Source organism: Pristiophorus japonicus, chromosome 8 (genome assembly GCF_044704955.1).
Source record: "Pristiophorus japonicus isolate sPriJap1 chromosome 8, sPriJap1.hap1, whole genome shotgun sequence".
In the NCBI taxonomy this organism is placed as follows: Eukaryota; Metazoa; Chordata; class Chondrichthyes; family Pristiophoridae; genus Pristiophorus; species Pristiophorus japonicus.
In genome coordinates, this window is record NC_091984.1 from 74656899 (window position 1) to 74670200 (window position 13302).

At 48.2% G+C, this 13302-nt stretch overlaps 1 protein-coding gene across 7 annotated transcripts in view; it reads left to right on the forward strand.

The window, feature by feature from the left end:
• Positions 1-13302, forward strand: part of frem1b (Fras1 related extracellular matrix 1b) — a 304502-nt gene that overhangs the window by 12009 nt on the left and 279191 nt on the right. Inside the window, exon 1 of one of the 7 annotated variants that reach the window (XM_070886933.1) lies at positions 12774-12850. The exons of the other annotated variants lie outside the window; for them this stretch is intronic. The gene's annotated coding sequence lies outside the window, so the exon portion shown is untranslated. Of the gene's footprint in view, positions 1-12773; positions 12851-13302 lie in introns of those variants that run through there. 7 annotated transcript variants of the gene reach the window in all.

Genomic DNA, 13302 nt, shown 5'->3' on the forward strand with positions numbered 1-13302 from the left:
GAGAACAGTTACAAAATTAACAATAATAATAACAACAGCAAAGAAAGGCTGCACCCACCCACCCATCTCTCCTCCACCTTATTCTAAGACTGCCCGCTGCGCTTGGTCTTGGACAATCCACCACCCCTGCCTGCAGGTGGTGGCGCAGTGTTTCTGGGCTTGGTACAAAGCTTATTCTTTCTTAGATTTTGAGTACTGCGCACTTGTTGAGGGTGGGAGGGGCGGGGGGGTGGGGGGCCGTCAGTGGCAGGCGGCAATGCGGAGGGCCCAGGCGGCAAGTTGGAGGGCCTGGTTTTGGGCCCTTCAGAGGCTGGTGTGGGGATTAGAGTGGGAGTGGCAGTTGATTCTATCAATGGACGCGGAGCCTGGGCGTGTTCCCCCCTTATTGCAGCAGCTAACTCCAACATGCCATCCCTCATGTGCCCTGACCGTGTCTCACTCAATGACCTGCAACATTCCCTCCCTCATGGTCAGTGACAGTGTTTTCACTCTCTCCGACATTCCCTCCCTAATGGTCACTATTCACTCGCTGATGGTCCCGGACATCGTTCCCATTTCTCATGTCAGTGCTGTTACTTCTCCCGACAGACCCACTAACTCATCACTCACCCCATTTATGGTGTCCAGGAGTGATCAGGTAAGGTCAGTGCTCTCCACACTCAATGACATCATCTGAACCACATCTGTTAGATCCTGCACCTCAGGAGAGCGCGGTCGAGCTCTCCTTCCCCTCCTCCCCACGGGTGAGGCTTGCACCCCACCACTGGGACCTGAAGCCTGGGATGGTGGGGCCCTGGGTGTGCCTCGCTGCACCACACCACTGGGACCCGCAGCCCCGGAAGCTGGGGCCCTGGGTGTGCCTTGCTGCATCACACCACTGGGACCCGCAGCCTCGGACATTTGGAAACCGTGGAATGTCCCACCCGGGCTCAAACCACTAGTCATGGAAGGGGCTGTCACCGTAATGAGCAGCACCTCCTCCAAAAATAGTGGGGGCTTCATCCAGCTCCATCCCCTCCCCCTCCCCCTCACCCCCATGTTCTTGGTCTGGAGGGTTGGATCAGAAGGTGTTATTCTGTTCAGGCTGGTCCTCGTCTGAATTTTCTTCTACATCGTCAGGATCGGCCTCAAGTTCTGCAAAATATAACCGAACACAGACAAATGGTTAGCAGCAGAGGATGGGGCAGGGTGGGTGGCATGAGTAAGCTCACACAGCGCAGGCTAGGCAGCAGGCTGAATTGAAGGACCATGCTGAATGATAGCACATTGCATCAACCGAAACGTAGCTGACAGAAACACCCCCAGGAACCAAAGCATAGCTAGCCTGCGCAGTACTTAACATTTAGCAAAGCCAGACTGTGGAATTTGCAGGACTTACCCTCTTCCTCGAGTGTGGGCCCAGCTTGTGCAGTGGTGGTTGCTTTTCTTCAGGCAGGACTCATCAAAGCAGCGACCCTCTCTTCCAAGTTGTCAGTGGCTGCAGATTTGTCGGGTCTCCCCCTGTTTGAGTTCTTTCCCTTTTATTATGTGCCACCTTCCTCTGCAAAGATGAAAATCTAACTTTTTAGAGAGGGTGTCTTTCTGCTGGGTGGGACATACAGATGGTCACATTTACAATTGCAATTCCATTGAATGAATGAAAATATTACTTACACTAATTACTTGACCAAGGTCCTGCCACTTCTTTTTACACTGGCCTCCAGACCTCGTGGTGGTCACCATTGCACAGTAATCTTCTGCAACTTGGTTCCAGCGTTTCTTCATTTCTATGGATGGAACTTTTTTGTGGCCTCTGCTGGTGTCCAGTTCCTGCCATCTGTTCTCAATCACAGTAACTAGTGCCTCCACTTCTTCCTGTAAGAAATTCTTGATCCTTGCACCAGGTTGCATCTTGTACTGCTGCAGCTACAATTTTTCCAATGCTCTCACACAACACTTCTTCTCACACACACAACTGGATCTTAAAAAATGTCTGATTGCCAACTCGGAGCTGTACTGCGCATGCGTGTCCATAGCAACGACATCAGAAACTTAATTTTTTTCTCCGCATGCACAGAAGATGCAGCATTGTTTTTCGGTGCAGACAGCAGGCCCCCCCCCCACCCCCCCACCCACCACCCCTGAGGCGACTGGACACGCTGCGTGGCGCCAAATTTGAATTATACATCGGGGAAACTTTGCAAGATTATTACCGGTGCATTTCTGGCCTAGAAAAACAGGCATAACTCTGGCAATATGACAGAAAACAGGCTTCGAGACCGGGCCAGCAGCAGGCTGCTGTAGTTTTGATCGTCTTAAAGGGGCACTCCCACTCATCCAGATCCCACACAAACTCCCCACAAAAATATTACAGTGGGAATCATAGCTGATTTCCCCCCCGCCCCCCTCTCTAGTCCAAGGATATGGAAGCCAGTGGTAGTGCTCTCACTGCTACCCTTGCTAAAATCATTTATCTCGGGTGAAACCAGGAATTGATATGGAATGTTCTGGTCTCTGTGGCTCAGTGTCATGACCAGTTGCCGCAGTTTGCCCCGGAACATTTGGTGGAGCTACTGTTGATTTTTTTGGTATGGGATCATGATAGTGAAACTCTAAATTCATATCGCTTTTTTAAAAAAATGATTGGCAAACCTTTTGCTGTTTGTCAAACTCTGTAAGAGCTTGAAACAATTTGCATCAAAACTCATAGAAACATCATCGTGGCACCCCAGTATCCATTTTTCGGACTATGCCTCTGTGAATCATCTTGGGATGTTTTCCGACTTTAAAGGCGCTATGTAAATACAAGCTGGTCTTGTTATGTTATGATATCATCATGGTCAGACACGTCAGCTGTTCCCTGTCACAGCAATCAGAATTTAAATTAGTGGGATGAGTGCAGAATTCACACTCTGCCCCAGAAAATAGGCCCAGGGTATTTTAACTCCCGCAACTAATTATAACCTCACTGGTGAGTTTTCCACCGATTCGATGACATGCCTGCAAACCCGTCCACTTCCGGAGTGCATTTTTTTCTGCCAGAGGCCTAATTTTGCTGTTGGAGTGGTTGAGGACAAAACTAATTCAGCATGGGTCACAGGCCAACCCTCGGGTTCTCTGAGGCCTCGCTGGAGGTCCTGCTGGAAGAGGTCAGGATGAGGAGAGAAGGTCTCTTTCCAGCCAGTGCCAGCAGGATCTGAAATGTCCTTCAAACATGAAAGGAGATTGTTGAGATTGTCAGCCCCAGGAGCATTATCCCCAGGAGCTAGATCCAGTGCAGAAATTGCTTCAGTGACCTCTCAAGAGTAGCAAGGGTGAGTGCAGCTCTTCATTTCTCCATCTGTCTGTACAACACATGGCAATGGTCCTTTCTCCCCTCCCCACAATTCCCTCTCCTCCATCACATCCTTCACCACTCAGCACAAGGCCACACTACACCACCTCTCATTCTCATTACAAACGCACACTCGCCTCTTTGTGGTTCGCTTCACAGCAGCCATTAGCAGTATTCTGTTCAGGCTTGCCAGCCTTTGTGTAATCACCAACTTCTTTCATGGCTTGCTCCTCACTTCACAGTCCACACACCTGTAAACACATCCTCATCCTGATTGGCCCTCGTTTCTCAGCAATTCACAATAAGCAAAAGCCCCACATATCTGCACCCTCCTTTCTAAAGACACTCCCTCTCTCTTTATAGCACAAGACAGTGTACAACACAGGGAGTGGAGTAAGACCTGGGGAGGAACAACCAACCTCATGGTGCTGTCAGAGCTGGAGCAGGAAGTGCTGGAATTCAGTGGGCCTTCTAGAGCTGCCAGTATAGAACATTTTGAGGTTGGAAGCTACTGTGAACGGGGTCTTTGACTATTACTTGCACCTTTCCTGAACCTCTGTAAACTGCCTTGACCAAATAAACTACATTGTGATGCCTGCCATCTGCTACTGTCCAGCCTCTCCGTGCTATCCCAACTCTTGTGGCTTTTCTCTTTCCTCTAGATTTATCTCAACAGCCACAACCCCCCGAAGAAGACACCTCAGAGGAGGTGAATCCTTCTGAGGAGGCACAATCATGTACTCCATCATTCCCAAGCATCAGCACAGAGATTGTCACCCTGGCTGGTTTCGAGACTGAATTAGAGGATCTGCTTGTGGTGAAACACCCAGCACTGCTAAGCAGCAGCAGTTACTGGTGGCAGGGACAGATCAGGAGACAGCTCACTCGAGATCAAGGTCCTCTCCCAGCTCTGCTGATGAGGACAGAGATGTGGACTTCAGGGGCGCAGTAATTACAAGAAAACTGCTTCACACAAGCAATTATATCAGATATTGGAAGGCCTGCAAGTATGTAGGAGTCCTCTTCCAGCTTGTATGGTGTCAACTTCCAAGGCATCGGCATTCTGCAGTCTACTTGGGGAGTGTGGCCACCTCCAGCAACACGGCAGCCGAGCCCTCACAACAGGAATCAATATTTACAGGCTTTGTGGCTTTGGTGGAAGCTCAAAAAGCTGCCATGCAGATTCTAGGCTCCAACCTATACACCCCCTTGGAGAGGCAGAAGTCCACTTTGGACAAATTGATGGAACAAATGGATAGGGGCTTTCAAGGCATCACTCTTCTTCAGCAGTCTGCTGTCCCATTGATGAGTAGAAGCTCTGACCCCCATGGGAGTGGCAGTGGTGCAAAGGGAGTGGCACATCTTGCCTTCTCTCAGGATGTTAACATTTTCCTTCCTCGTCAACCCCTCAACCAATAAGAAGTTCACTGGCAGAGTACATAAGAACATAAGAAATAGGAGCAGGAGTAGGCCATATGGCCCCTCGAGCCTGCTCCGCCATTTAATAAGAACATGGCTGAACTGATCATGGACTCAGCTCCACTTCCCCGCTAGCTCCACATAACCCCTTATCGTTTAAGAAACTGTCTATTTTTGTCTTAAATTTATTCAATGTCCCAGCTTCCACAGTACTGCACAGTACATGCTGGGCCAGACTACCCTGGCAGCTGCAGAACTGTTGCAGTCTGCAGCCAGGCCCGCAGAGGCTCAAGCTCCCAGATGTTGCTGGCCATGAGCATCTCAAAGGGTTCCCACATGAGCAACATCAAATCGAAATTGGTACTAAGTTTTTAATTGAAATGCCTTGTTTTCCTTTTCAGTCAATACTTCCAGATAAAATAGTTTCTACATTTTCGAAGATCACTCCTCACAAATCAAATTATGAAAAAAAATGAAGAGGGAGAAAGTGTCTCTCCTTTTTAAAAAAAAAAATGCAGTTGACATTTTTTTAGCTGTGATTACATTTTTGAAAGAAAGGTTTGTTTTTGAAATCAACACCGGCCAATTTAAAATTTAAGGGACATTTGCTTCAGCAAAATTGAAGTGATCTGATCAAGGCTATATTGTGTGTTAAATTAAAACCAGCTACTCCCTGCCCTTCACTCTGTGTGGTGCACAGGAAGTCTTGTCATCATGTCTCTTCATCAACAAGCAGCTGCTTTACATTAAATTCTATGAAATAGTTCTTCTAGTGGCATGTTCACCTTTAGGAACAAGGAGATTTAAATTGGATAACCCCGAAAAAAGGTGTGGAGCATGTGGTACGTGGTTAACCTGCACCCGTTCATTGCAATGTAGGCAGGACATTAAATTTGCACTGTCTGCTGTTTTAAATGATTGCTGCATGCAGCCAGTGCTACTTGACACTCTCCTGACTCTGGCCCTTTTTTGCATGCCTCCCATCCTCCTCTGTGCTAACTACAGTAGGTTAACCTTTAGCTGTCAGGGCCAAACAATCTTGAACTCTCCCTAAAACCCTTTCCTTGCTATCTCTTCAAAAGCCTTCACAAACTCTACACCTTCAGACACCACCCCAAAACTACTTTTTACTGCTCATCATCCATTTTGCCTCTATGAAGCACTTGGCATGTTTCTACATTAAAGACATTACACATAAATGCAAGTTATTGTGGTTGGAAATGAGAAAATCATTGTTAACCAGATGACAAATGTTCTTGCATAATATGCAGGAGTGCAATAGAGTTGATAAAAGTTTATTTTATAGATCCCACGTAAAATGATTTTACAGAAGTGAAATAGCTGAGGATGTAATTCAAAGTCGATACATCTATCATATAGTAAAAACACACACTAATTAAATGGAGGCAGGCACTATGTAGTGTAGTGCATAGTCAGCAACTGAGTTTCTTCTGAGTAGAACAATACAACTGCTTGGAGAAACATTTTGAAGATCCCTACAGTTTTTAGAGTGTTCAGCTAAACTGAGAATTTGTGTAGAAATACTGCTGAAGCAAGCAATAATGCCAATGGGAACAATACTCCATTATTACATGCTTTCTTTAAAATCTCTGCTTTATAATATTGGAAAAGACCTTAAGCCAAATTTAGCACAAAAAAAATCAACCATCTTGGCATCCTTTATAATTAATTTGGGATTTAGAAAGCTAACTACAGTAGGTGAAGTACAAAGTGTAATGAACGAACAACTCAGAAGTATTCTGCCTAAGGAAATTCAGCCATCTGGTATGTGTGCGCATTTAACATCTAAATACAGTAACAGGATAAAACTGTCTGAACTGCATGCCAGTGAATGGTGCAAATTAAATTTATCATTTGTATCTTTGAAATAGTACAGAATGTAACTACTTTAAGTGCCTAAAATTGTTCTCTATTTTATCAAAGTAATAATGCAAAATTCAAACGCAACTTATTATTTTCAGATTGCAAGCATTTTAGACTTCTGTTAATTCTCAAGTACAGTAAATTTCTTGTAGTTTAAACTCCAATAATTTTTCAAGTGCATTAAACATCGTCAATGTGTAATTGCATTATAATTATTAATATAATTGTTTTCTGAGAAAACTACTTTTATTTTTGTCACATGCAAAGATAAAAATTATGTGAAATGAGTCTAATGGTTGGAGACCTGCAGCCCTAATTTGTCACTATAATTGGTACTAAGTTTGCAATCTCACAGAGTTGGGTAGATCTTGACTTTATACAATAATGTAAAATGGGTAATAGTGAGTCAGCAGCTCATTTTACACATAAGAACATAAGAAATAGGAGCAGGAGTAGGCCACCTGACCCCTCTCATGCATGCTCCGCTATTCACTCCACTTCCCTGCCTGCTCCCCATAGCCCTTTACTCCCTTATCGCTGAAAAATCTGTCTATCTCTGCCTTAAATATATTCAATACCCCAGCCTCCACAGCTCTCTTGGGCAGAGAATTCCATAGCTTTACAACCCTCAGAGAAGAAATTTCTCCTCATCTCAGTTTTAAATGGACGGCCCCTTATTCTAAGACTATGGGCTAGATTTTACACTTTTGTGCTTATCGCCCAAAAATGGCGTTACGTCTGGCGTGGGTGGTAAAAATGGGTTTTCAGATCGCCGGCTTCTCGCCCATTCTCAAAGCACCTAGTCTCCATTTTTGAAATTGGCCATTACCGCGAGCGATATGAAATGGGCGGTAGCATTAAATCTCGTTGACCTTCTGCGGTAAAATGTCGCCGTCCTTAGCAACAGCATGGCAACGCACGATTCCCGCGATTCAGGAGGTCAAGGATTATCATGACATGCGCAGAAGAGAAGAGAGAGAGGGAGCTGAGAGGGACTGAAGGCATGTGTGGGTGTGGTGTGGCTGCTTTGGGAGGAAGGAGGGAGACTTTAGAGCCCTACAGCAAATAGGGAAACAAAAATTAGCTGTTACTAGCCACATATTTGCCCGAATTTGGCCTATAATGGAGGGAGAGGAGGAGGCATCACAGCAAGCTGTGGAGACTAACACTGGAGAGAGTAGTGAGGTGGGAGAGGATTACATTGGAGGGCGCAAAAGAGTGAGGAGGTTCTCAGTCGAGGCAAATGCCTTCCTCCTGCAGGAGGTCGAGTTACGCTGGGGTGATTTGACACAGGGAAGACATGGGAAGCCCACCCCAAAGGCCTACCAAAAGATATGGACCAAGATAGCAGAGGTGGTCTCGTCGACGACCAACAAAGTGCATGAGGGCAACCAATGCCGCAAACCATGGAACGATCTTGTGGGGTCCGCAAGAGTAAGTATTACATTTATTTACATGTACTTATGTATTTATATAATTTGATTTGTAACAGTCATGAGTGACTATCAGCAGATGTGAGGTCTTGCACTTTTACTGGGAATGTTTTACTCAAAGTCTGCAGTCACGGTGTTGGTCTTTAGGTAAAGAATGATAATTATCAAAATAAGCATGATTACATCTGTCAGTTATGTGTTGTCTCAGTCTCTGTGACAGTACCTAGCAATAATATCATGCAATGATTTCATGCCATGTCGTCCTGTCACCTTTTACAGAAGAAGCTATCGACGATGAGGTCTGTGCAGAGGTGAACGGGTGGGGGGCCACCAGTCCCCAGTGACATCACTGACATGGAGGAGTGGGTGCTCGCACTCGTGGGGAAGCATCCCCGGACAGCCACGGAAGCATCTGCAGACCCTGAAGTGATGCCACGTGTGAAAAGCTTACACCATTGCGTGATGTAAAGTCAATAGATGCCACACTCACTCATATCGAAACAATCATATATGATAGATGATTTCTAAAATTGTCCTGGAAATAATGCTGACCTAATGAAAATCATTGCAATGCAAATGTGTTAATGGTCATGAAATGTGATGTCTGTGATGATCTTGATAGCAGTGGTGCTTTGGTCATGCATATGCTGTGTGTAGCGCTAGACTCACCTTGTGACCCTAGCACCCCCTTCTCCTCTAATAACCTAATTTGTGTTTTGTAGCTCAGCTCCAGAAGCCATTCCACTCCAAGGCCATCTAGTGGTCCTCCGGTCATTCCCGCCTCCACTCTTGAGGTATCGGCCCCAAACACCTCGCCACAGGGCACCCCATTTGTCCCCAGGACAGCGTCGACCCCGCGGAAGCCTCGTGGACGCAGCAGGTCTGGTCCATGAGCGCCACATGAGAGCGGAGAGATGGTACAGTTGTCCAGGAGGACTGTAGACATTGGTGACCAGCTCATCAAAGCATTGGGGGGCATATCCCGACAACTGGCCACCATGACTGAGTACATTCCATGGATGGCGGAGGCCCTAGATGTGATAGCCAGGAACACTGCTGGCACAGACCTCCCACCGGTCCCCGAGCGCGGCACTCCACCCTAGGTTCCGCACCACCACTGCGAACGACAGATGAGAGCAAGGACCAAGATCCTGCTTCTGCATCAGAAAATGTTGCCGCCTCAGTAGCCCCCACTCCCGTACCCGTGCAACCACCACATCTGCCTTCAGCCCCCCCCAATGAGGCACCGCCTGAGGAGCTCCTCAGCCAGGCGCCGTAGAGCGAGGAGGGGAAGGGGTAGAGGTGGGGAGAAGAAGGGGAGTAGGGAAAAAAAGTGAGGTGCATGTCCGCAGGTGGTGGCTGTGTTATATCTCCATCTGGGTGTATGCAATTTGTTGTAATGTATGGAGGGAGGGGGCCACCCTCCTGCTTTGCCTTTGTATTCTGTGTTGCTGAACATGTTGAACATTTGATTGATGTCAATGGTGGAAAAAGTGGGGTGTGGGCAGGGGTTGGGTGTTTTTGCCTGTGATACTTATGATTTCAGATCAATGTTGGTATAAATTTTTTTTATTGAACATGAGCTTGTTGCGCATTGTCTCAGATGGCTGCACCATTACACACTGGTGATTCCTTAACATGAAATGGTTAAATAAAACTTAACTTCAATCAATGTAAACTTTAACTGGCACCATTGATGTGTGAGCTGCACACACACAGCAGTGTGTCAGCATTGTCACTCACAGCAACGTTCTTTCAGGCAAATCATTCAGATATCAGCTCCTCACGTAAGAGTCTTGTAGCTATGTAGCCACCACGGGCCCTTTCTTACGGTCTGGAGGGGGCATGGGCATGGTTGCATAGCCAGCCTGATTGTCTGGCCCTAGGTCAGTGTCCAGTCCCTCGTCCTCCTCTTCCTCTCTCTCCTGACATGGAGCATCAGTCCCTTCTGGCAATTCTTGGCCCCTCCTGATAACCAGGTTGTGCAGCATGGAGCACACGACCACAAATTTACCTACTTGCTCAGGGTTGTTTTGTAGCTCCCCTCCTGAGTGGTCCAGACATCTAAAGCACTGCTTACGCACAGTTATTATTTTCTGGACCACATTGCATGTGTCTCTGTGGCTTTGGTTGTATCGCTTCTCGGCCTCGGTGTGTGTGTCACGCAGCGGGGCTCATCGGCCAGGTGGCTAGGCTTTATCGGCTATCACCAAGCATCCAGCATTGTCCTTGTGGCTGACTCTTAAACATGTCAGAGACAGCACTCTCACGCAGGATGTGAGCCTCATCGAAGGTGCCCGGACATTTGGCATTCACTGCTATGATGATCTGGTTGTGATCGATAACTTGTTGGACCTTCAGGAGTGAAATCCTTTTCTGTTACGAAAACGCTCCAGCTCCTGAGAAGGTGGCCACATGGTGATATGGGTGCACTGTATAGCTCCCTGCACCATGGGGAACTTAGGAATGCGATAGAATTCTCTAGCCTGTCAGTCTCAGCCTCTGTGGTCATGGGGAAGCTGATAAAGTCCATTCTTTTCGCGTACAGGGCCTCCGTGACCTGTCTAATGCAGCGATGGGTGGCATGGTGAGACAGAGGGGAAATCTCGACCGCGGAGGCCCGAAAGGAACCGGACGCGTAGAAAGACATTGCCGCGGTGACCTTGATCAACACTGATGTCCTGATGGCAGGTTCCATATGTGGCCTGATGAGCTCACATATTTCATTGATCACCACCTTGTGGAAGCACAGTCTCCGAAGGCAGGTGTGGTCGGACATGTCGAGGTAAGACCTCTTTTCCCTGTAAGTGCGGGGTGTGTATGGTCTGCCCCGCCTCCTCATTCTTAAATTGGGGACATCATGACGTGCATCACACATTGAGCCATCTGTAGTCTGCAGCATCTGCGTATTAATCGATGCAGGCTGAGAAATGGCTGGCCCCATTGCAATGAAAGTATAATAGCGATTGATCAGAACCAATAACTTCCTCACTAAAATACACCTAGAGTAAACCCTCAATAGTCCAGAGTCTGAAAATATGTCTGTTGAGATGGTCACTTCACCTGAGAAGAACCCCAGAGTCAATGCAAACTCCCCCGAAGTTGAAGCCGCCTTGAATGAAACAACCTGCGATTTAAAAAATGGCAGCCACACCACTGGCTTTAGTTCAGAACAGTTCCACCTTTTCTGGGTGTTTTTTTGGGCGAGCGATATTGTGGCCCATATGTGTGCGAGATGGTGAAAGTGACGGTGGCCGATCTCCTGGGCGTTAATTTCACCAAATGTGCTCTTTACGACAAAAAAAAATGGGCGGTCAGTATTATTGAATCTCAGCGTTAATTCTGTGCGGAAAGTAACGCTGGCCGCTATTATGGCCGTTGATTTCGCCCATTCTGATGTATCCGTCTAAAAAAAAGTGGGCGCGCGGTATTATTTTTTCCCGGCATTAAGCATGGGGAAAGTAACGCTCGGTGATAAGGGAGGAGGGGGAGGGGGCGGAGCGAGAGGAGGGAGAGTGTAAAGTCCTGACCCTGCAGTACAGACTTACACGAGGCACATGCTGAAGTCAAGGTCACTCTGGACCTGCACCTTTATTTCACAGTTCTCGAGTGCCTCACTTGCCTGAGACCTGCCTTTATATACCTGTGTGGAACAGGTATGCAGTGTCTCTTGCAAGTGCACTCCTGGTGGTAAAGTATGCTTGTGGTTACAGGTCATATCTAGTTACAGTCATGTATAGCATGGTAAGATACAGTTATATATAGTAGTAATACATGACATCGAGGGAGAGGAGGGAGAGGGAGGGCGGGGAGGAGAGGGAGAAGGGGAGGGAGTGAGAAGAGAGGGAGGGGGTGAGAGGAGGGGAGGGAGAGGAAAGAGAGGGAGGGGATGGGAAGGAGAGGGAGGAAGGGGAGAGGAGAGGGAGGGAGGGGGAGAGGAGAGGGAGGGAGGTGGGGGAGGGGAGAGGGAGGGAGGCTGAATGGGCACGGCCGACGAGATGAAACCGGGCTGAAGACTTCGGGCGGGGCCCGCCCCCAGCAAGATACCAGGCGGGGGAGGGGGGCGGGACCGGACCGGGAGCGGGAGCTGAACGGGGTGGGGTGGGAGCAGACTGGACTGGGAGCTGAACGGAGGGGGGAGGAGCTGGAGCAGACCAGACCGAGAGCTGAACGGGGGAGGGGGCTGGGAGTGGGGGGGTGCGGGAGAGAGCCAGAGGGCGCGGGAGCTGAATGGGGGCCGGGGGTGGCGGGAGAGAGCCAGAGGGAGTGGGAGCTGAATGGCGGGTGGGGCGGGAGAGAGCCGGAGGGAACAGGAGCTGATCTTCGCCATCCCAGTGAGCCCATTCGGCCAGGGCTAGGGGCAGCGTGCTTCGGGCCCCTCCCACACAGCCTCGGGCGCCTAGAGCTACTGCACATGCGCGCACACTCTAGTGCGCATGTGCAGAGGTCCCAGCACTGTTTTCAGCACCGGGACCTGATTCCGCCCCCCACAGCTTGTGCTGTGCTGTGCCAAAGGGCTGGAACGTTCCAGCAGCGGGGTGAATACTGAGGTAAGTTTTCGGCGCGGTTTTGAGCGCGGAAATCAGGCGTGGCTCGCAGGGCTGCGGCGTTCTAGGCGCGGCCCGAAACTTGACCCTTATATCGCAAGCTCAAACTGTTGTGACCTTGGTCTCTTTATTTCAGACTCTAGAGTGAGGAAGCAGCATGGTGAGTCACCTTTTATACCTGCTTGCCCCAGGGTGCATAGGTGACCCTTGGGTCTCCCACAGATGTGCCTCCTGGTGGCAAGTCTTACATTTGGGTAAGGTCAACATACATACATAACATCTACGTTATTCTTAAATTGAAATAAGAGCAATGTCAAGTATCTAAGTACCACTCTGAGGTACGTTGAGGACAGCAGCATTTCAAAAGAAGTCCATTAACAGTTTTATTTTTCCTTTAAAACATTATTTAAAATTGATCTCCAATGGCATTGCTCATGGTGAGACCTCCAAACAGTAGTAGTGATGTTGGGGAGGGCATCAAACAGGAAATTAGGGGTGCGTGCAATAAAGGTGCAGCAGTTATAATGGGTGACTTTAATATGCACATAGATTGGGCTAACCAAACTGGAAGCAATACGGTGGAGGAGGATTTCCTGGAGTGCATAAGGGATGGTTTTTTAGACCAATATGTCGAGGAACCAACTAGGGGGGAGGCCATCTTAGACTGGGTGTTATGTAATGAGAGAGGATTAATTAGCAATCTCGT